Source organism: Heterocephalus glaber, unplaced genomic scaffold, assembly GCF_053883595.1.
Source record: "Heterocephalus glaber isolate CG9 unplaced genomic scaffold, H.glaber_assembly_v1.0 deba00001461, whole genome shotgun sequence".
In the NCBI taxonomy this organism is placed as follows: domain Eukaryota; kingdom Metazoa; phylum Chordata; class Mammalia; order Rodentia; family Bathyergidae; genus Heterocephalus; species Heterocephalus glaber.
In genome coordinates this window covers 4,001,422-4,009,125 of record NW_028258308.1, presented here as the reverse complement: position 1 = coordinate 4,009,125, position 7,704 = coordinate 4,001,422, and the positions used below count along the sequence as shown (strand labels likewise).

The following is a 7,704-nucleotide window of genomic DNA, read 5'->3' as shown; positions in this document are numbered from 1 at the left end:
TGGCTTTAATTTTTATAATTTCTTCCTGTTCCTGAATAGATAGAACCAATAAAGTCAAAATGGCCAACTTCCAAAAATGATATATAGATTTAGTTCAGTCCCAATCAAAATACCAACAGCACTTCTCACAGAACTAGAAAATAATCCTAAAATTCGTATGAAACCTGAAGTGACTCAGAATAGCAATCTAGGGCAATAAGAGCAAAGCAGGAGACATCACAATCACAGATTTCAAGTTATTGTACAAAGCTACAGTTATAAAAACAGCATGGTACTTGCATAAAAATAGACATGGTTCAATGGAATGGGATAGAGAATGCAGAAACAACTCCAGGCACATTCAGCTATCTAATCTTTGTCAAAGAGACCAAGCACATATGTTGGAGGGAAGGTAGCCTCTTCAATAAATGGTGCTGGGAAAACAAGCTATACACATGCAGATGATTGAATCCTGACCCACATATCTCACCATGTACTAAACTAAAATCAAAATGGGTCCAAGATCTAAATGTTAAAACAGTAACATTTAATCTGGTAGAAGATAAAATAGGTAAAACTCTTGAAGACATAGAGGCATAGGCAAGGATTTTCTGAACAGAACTCCAACAACACAATAAATAACATCAAGAATCAGCAAATTGGGTCATATCAAATTAAAAATCTTATGCACAACAAAGGAAACAACCAACAGAGTGAAGTGACAACCTAAAAAAGGGGGGAAAATCACCACTGTAACTCAGAGGACCAATAACTAGATATATAAAGAAATTTAAAAATTATACTCCCCAAAATAGAAGACCCAATTAAAAAATGAGCAACAGAAGTGAATAGACATTTCTCAGATGAAGTATAAATAGCCAATAAATGCATGAAAAGCTGTTCAACATCTCTGGCCATTAGAGAAATGCAAAAATTAACACTGTGGTGGTTGATTGTGTCAAATTGAGTAAGAGAAGCTCAACTAAAGTGGTTCAGCAATTCCACACCCTAGGCTGTGGAAGACTCACCCTGGGGTGGTTTGTCATCTGGATGGTATAAAGGGGAAATGAAGAAGGATGGAGCTGCATCTGTTTCTTTGAAGGAGCTCTAGTGTTTGCCTTCACCTTGGATGTCATCCCCTGGCTTCCAGCACAGACTCTAGCTTCCAGTGCAGATCCTTTAGCCTTCTGAGGTGGACTCTTCAACCTTCCATCTCCTCCCGATATGGAGTAGCATGGGACACTGCAGTGAGCTCCAGACCTTCAAACTGAATCTTTGGTCTCCAGTGTGCAGACAGACTTGCTGGACTCTTCCTCATCTGATACTGTGAGTAGCTATTGTAAGCCAATCTTGTAAATTCTTATATATTTGTATATCTCATGTTATATCTGTTTCTCTAGTAAACACTACTGATACAGATTTTGGTATTGGGAGTGGCTCTAGAGAAACAGAATTGTACAGATGAAATTCTTTAATGGCTTTAGGGGTTCCTGGAGTCAGTTCTCTAATTTGATGAGACCTAAAGATACAATGGTCTGTCCTTCTAGTTCTGCAGGGAATACTGACAGTCCTTGGCATGAACTGTTTAAAGAAATATGCAAGATAGATCCATTTGATTATCCTAATTTACCACTTGTGAGACGTAAGGAGTTTAGTGACTCCATACTTGAAAGTTTTGAATATTTTTGACCGAGTGGGAAATATAATGATGCTGGCTGTTTGGTCTTAGCATCTCTGGACAAACTAGTGAAGGAAAGCAGCTCAAAACATCCAGAGGAAATCTAAAGTTTTCTGACTGTGAGGGAAAATTAATAAAGGAAAGTAAGGAGCTCAAAGATTCAAATTCCCAGCTTCAGACACACATAAGAAATTTAAAAGTTTCCAACTGCGTCCTGAAAGAAAATCTGTCTTTTAGCTGCAGGGCTGAGATTGCAGAAACCCAAACATAAGCCCTCATAATACAATTGGCTGAACTACAGCATAAGTTTAATACTCAGCCTTGAAGGGTACCTAAAGCAAAGGTGAGGGTACTGATCAGAAAAGAATGGGATCCCATAAACTGGGATGAAGACGTTTGGGAGGATCCTGACTTGAGTTTCTAGATGCTAATGAGATTATTTCGCTAGAGGAAGAGATTTCCCTACTTGCAGTGGCAGAGGCACCCCCCACCCCCACCCTGTGGTGCTGGCCTCTCCTAGTATACCTGAGGAAACTGACCCTGTGTTAACTAAGCATGATAATGCTAACACTCCTCAGGACCCCACCACCACCAGCCACTTTTCCCCTAGGCCTATCACCAGGCTCAAATTGCAGGAGGCTCCTAAGAGGGAGGTACATAATGTGACCCATGAGGAGGTCTGCTATCCTCCCAAAGAACTTCTTGAGTTTTCTAAGTCTTATAAGCAGAGGCCTCATAAGCAAGTATGGGAATGGATTTATGGGTGGGGGATAACGGTGGCAAAAATATACACCTGGATCAGGCCGAGTTTGTTGATATGGGCCCAGTAAACAGGGATTCTGAATTTGATGTTGCAGCTCATGGAGTAAAGAAAGGTATTAATAGTTTATTTGGCTGGTTGGCAGAAGTATGGATCAAAAGATGGCGCACTGTGAATGAGTTAGAGATGCCTGATACTCCATGGTTTACTGTTGATAAGGGGACTCAGAGGCTTAGGGAAAGGGGAATGCTGGAGTGGATCTGTCATGCTAAAACTAATCCTCCACACTGGCATGATCCAGAAAATGTGCCTTAACTAACACCTTGAGAAACAGATTTATGAGGGGAGCACCAGCATCCCTGAAGAGCCCTGTCATTGCTTTTCTTTGTATGCATGACCTTACAGTGGGGACCACGGGTACTCAGTTGGGAAATTTAAGGGCAGTGGTCTTGATGGGATTAAAGAGTGGCAGAGGTCAAGTGGCAGCACTTAATCACCAAAGGCAGGGTGCACATACTTACCATAATGGATAGCAGAAGCAAAACAATGACCAAAATGATCTGACATATATAGACCTATGGCATTGGCTGATCAGCCACAGTGTGCCCCAAAGTGAAATAGATGAGACATGTACAGAAATTTTTTACTAGATTTATGTAATGGAAAAGAGCCCTCAAACTGGCACCTCAACCAGTTCCCAGATAAAACCCCTTGAATGAAGGAAAGGCTAGCACCCCTTTGGAAAGGATCCTGATCCACCAAAACTTTATATAGTCAATCTTTCTCCTATCCTTCCCCAGAGAGGCCTCAGGCCTTTTGCCTGAGTGAGTGTACATTGGGAAAAGGAAAACGATCAGATATTTTGGTGACTCCTGGACACTGGTTCTGAACTAACACTGATTTCAGAGGATCTGAAACGTCCTTGTGGCCCTCCAATAAGACTAGGGGCCTATGGAGGACAGGTGATTGATGGAGTTTTAGCAAAGGTCTTACTCACAGTGGGTACAGTAGGTCCTCTAATCCATCCTGTAGTCATTCCCCTGTTCCAGAATTCATTATTGTGACAGATGTACTTAGTACTGGGCACATCCGCACATTGGTTCCCTAACCTGTAGTGTGAGAGCCATTATGGTTGGAAAGGCCAAATGAAAATCACTAGAGTTGCCTTTGGCTGGTAAAATAGTAAACCAAAACCAATATTATATTCCTGGAGGGATTGCAGAGATTAATGCCACCATCAAGGACTTGAAGGATCCAGGGGTGGTGGTCCTCACCACATCTCCATTTAATTCTCCCATTTGGCCTGTGAAGAAGACAGATGGGTCTTGGAGAATGATGGTAGATTACCAAAAACTGAATCAAGTGATGACTCAGATTGCAGTTGCTGTATCAGATGCGATTTCCTTGCTTAAAAAAATCAACATCTCCTGCTACTTGGTATGCAGCTGTTGATTTGGCAAACGCCTTCTTCTCTATACCTATCCATAAGGACCATCAAAAACAATATGCTTTCAGCTGGCAAGGCCAGGAATACACCTTCACTGTCCTACCTCAGAGTGATATTAATTCTCCAGCCTTGTGTCACAACTTAGTTCATAGACATCTTGATCGCCTTTCCCTCCCACAAGGCATCACACTGGTCCATTACATTGATGATGTTATGCTGATTGGGCCAAGTGAGGAGGAGGTAGCATCCACTCTGGATTTGTTAGTAAAGCATTTGAGAGCCAGAGGATGGGAAATAAATCCAACAAAAATTCAAGTCATTCTACTTCAGTGAAATTTCTAGGAGTCCAGTGGTGTGGGGCATGTAGAGAAATCCCTTCTAAGTTAAAAGGTAAGTTGTTGAATCTGGCTCCCCCCTACAACAAAAAGAAGAGGCACAACACCTAGTGGGCCTATTTGGATTTTGGAGGCAACATATTCCTTACTTAGGTGTCTTACTCCAGCCCATTTACTGAGTGACTCAGAAAGCTGCTAGTTTTGAGTAGGACCCAGATCAAGAAAAGGCTCTGCAACAGGTCCAGGCTGCTGTGCAGGCTGCTCTGCCATGTGGCCATATGATCCAATGGTACCTGAAGTGGCAGTGGCAGGTAAAGATGCCATTTAGAGTCTCTGGCAGGTCCCCATAGGTGAATTGCAGCAGAGGCCTTTAGAGTTTTAGAGCAGGGCTCTGTCATTATCTATAGACAACTACTTTGCCTTTGAAAAACAGCTCATGGCCTGCTATTGGACCTTAATGGCAAATGAATGCTTGACCATAGGATACCAGGTCACCATGTGACCTGAGTTGCCTATCATGACCTGAGTGCTATCTGATCCACTGAGTCATAGGGCTGGACATAGGGCACAGCAACAGTCTAGCATTAAACAGAAATTTTACATACATGACTGAGCCAGAGCAGGTCCTGAGGATATAAATAAATTACATGAAGAAGTTGCCCATATGCCCATGGTTCCTACCCCTGCCGTATTGCCTTCTGCTTCCCAGAATGCACCTGTAGCCTTGTGAGGTATACCATATGATCAGTTTTCAGAGGAAGAGAAGGCTAGGGCCTGGTTTATGAATGGTTCTGAGCTTTATGTGGGCACCACTCACAAGTGGACAACTACAGCATTACAGTCCCTTTCCAGGATATCCCTGAAGGACAGTGGTGAAGGAAAATCTTCACAGTGGGCAGAACTTTGGGCAGTGCACCTGGTAGTACATTTTACCTGGAAGGAGAAATGGCCAGATGTGTGACTGTATACTGATTCATGGGCTGTAGCCAATGGGCCAGATGGTCAGGAACTTAGAAGAAACATAACTAGAAAATTGGTGACAAAAATATTTGGGGAAGTGATCTCTTCATATGGGCAAAGGATGTAAAAATATGTGTTTCCAATGTAAGCACACACTAGAAGGTGACCTCAGCAGAGGAGGACTTTAACAATCAAATGAATAAGAAGACCCATTCTGTAGATAGTGGTCAACCTCCTTCTTCAGCTACTCCTGTCATTGCCCAACGGGCTTATGAAAAGAGTGGCCATGGTGGCAAGGATGGAGGTTATGCGTGGGCTGAGCAACATGGACTTCCACTCACCAAGGCTGATCTAGATACAGCCACTGCTGAATGCCTAATAAGCCAGCAGCAGAGACTGAGTCCCTGATGTGTCACCATTCCCCGAGGTGATCAACCTGCGACCTGGTGGCAGGTTGATTCTACTGGAGCACTTCCATCTTGGAAGGGACTGCTTGCTTTGTCCTTGCTGGCACAGACACCTCCTCTGGATATGGATTTGCCTTCCCTGCACGTAATGCTTCTGCCAAAACTACTATCCATGGACTCACAGAATGCCTTATCCACCACCATGGAATTCCACATACCATTGCCTCTGACCAAGGAACACATTTTATGGCCAAAAAAGTGAGGCAATAGGCTCATGCCCATGAAACTCACCAGTTTTACCATGTTCCTCATCATCCAGAAGTGGCTGGATTGATAGAAAGGTAGACTGGTCTTTTGAAGAGACAGTTACAGTACCAGCTAGGTGGCAGTAGCTTACAGGGCTGGGGCAAGGATCTTTCAACAGCTGTGTATGCTTTGAATCCAGGTCCACTGTGTCTCCCATAGCCAGGATTCACAGGTCCAGGAAGCAAGGAGTTGTAGCGGGAATGGTACCACTCACCATTATCCCCAGTGATCCACTAGCAAAATTTTTGCTTCCTGTTTCCATGACCTTACATTCTGCTGTCTTAGAAGTCTTAGTTCCAGAGGGGAGAACGCTTATTTCAGGAAGCACAACAATGATACCATTGAGCCAGAAGCTAAGACTTCCCCCTGATCATTTTGATCTCCTCATGCCTCTGAGGAAACAAGCTAAAAAGGGAGCCCTGTTGTTGTCAGGTGTGGTTGACCCAGACTACCAAGGGGAACTTGGACTATTACTCCACAATGGAGGAAAGGAAGAACATACTTGGAGTGCAGGAGATCCTTTAGGGTGCTTCCTGGTATTACCATGCCTTTTTATTAAAGTCAGTGGGAAACTACAACAACCTAATCCAGGCAGAATGACAAATGGTCCAGAATCTTCAGAAATGAAGATATGGGTCACTCCACCAGGGAAAGAACCAAGACCTGCTGAGGTGCTTGCTGAAGGCCAAGGAAATACAGAATGGGTAGTAGAAGAAGGTAGTTCTAAATACCAGCTATGACCCCATGATCAGGTGCAGAAATGAGGACTGTAATTGTATTATTTGTCTTCTAAAATGATTCTGATGAAAATAATGGTAATGGACTTAATACTGGTTCTTAAGGATTGTTAAACCTATGTCATAAAATTCAACTTATGAAATTGTTAAGAGTAAGCATCACCAAAGAAAACTTCCCTTCTACTCTGGGAAAGGAATTAGTGTGTTTCTGTCTGTATGCAGGATAGTTATAACATATTGGGCATAATTATGAGCTTGTTTTTGTATCTGGAGATGATGGTTTAAAGAAATGTCTGGTTGTCAAGTTGACAAGGGGTAGATTGTGATGGTTGATTGATGGTGTCAAATTGAGTAAGAGAAGCTCAACTAAAGTGGCTCAGCAATTCCACACCCTAGGCTGTGGAAGACTCACCATAGGGTGGCTTGTCACCTAGATGGTGTAAAGGGGAAATGAAGGATGGAGCTGCTTCTGTTTCTTCAGAGGAGCTCTAGTCTCTTCACGTTGGATGTCATCCCCAGGCTTCCAGCACAGATTCTTCAGCTTGCAGTGCAGATCCTTCAGCCTTCTGTCATAGACTCTTCAGCCTTCCCTCACTGATCCATTGGTCTCTTAATACAGACTCACAGGGGACACTGTTCCAGACCTTTGATTGAATACTTCAGTCTCCAGTGTGCTGAAAGACCCTCTGGACTCTTCTTCATCCCACTCTGTGGGTGGCCACTGTAAGCCAATCTTGTAAATTCTTATGTAGTTGTATATCTTATGTTATATCTGTTTCTCTAATAAACACTGACTGATACAAACACTAAGATTCTACCTTACTCTAGAACAAATGGCTATCATCAAGAAATCAAGAGCCAGGTGTGGTGGCATATGCCTATAATCCTAGCAATTGAGATTATGAGACAGGAGGATTGCAGTGAGTTCAAGGTCAGCCTGGGCTACATAGTGAGTTCAAGGCCAGCCTGCTCTACAAAGCAAGACTCTGTCTCAAAAAACCAAAAATAGACCGAGGTCCCCAGTCCGGCGGGACACACGCCGAATCAGCCCGCTGCAGACAGGCAGGTCTGTGCACGGCCTACCGAGGTCCTGAG

At 43.3% G+C, this 7,704-nt stretch overlaps 1 pseudogene; it reads left to right on the top strand.

The window, feature by feature from the left end:
• The first annotated feature begins 2,402 nt into the window (after positions 1-2,402).
• LOC147826713 (uncharacterized) lies at positions 2,403-6,645 on the top strand (annotated as a pseudogene).
• The last annotated feature ends 1,059 nt before the right edge of the window (positions 6,646-7,704 follow it).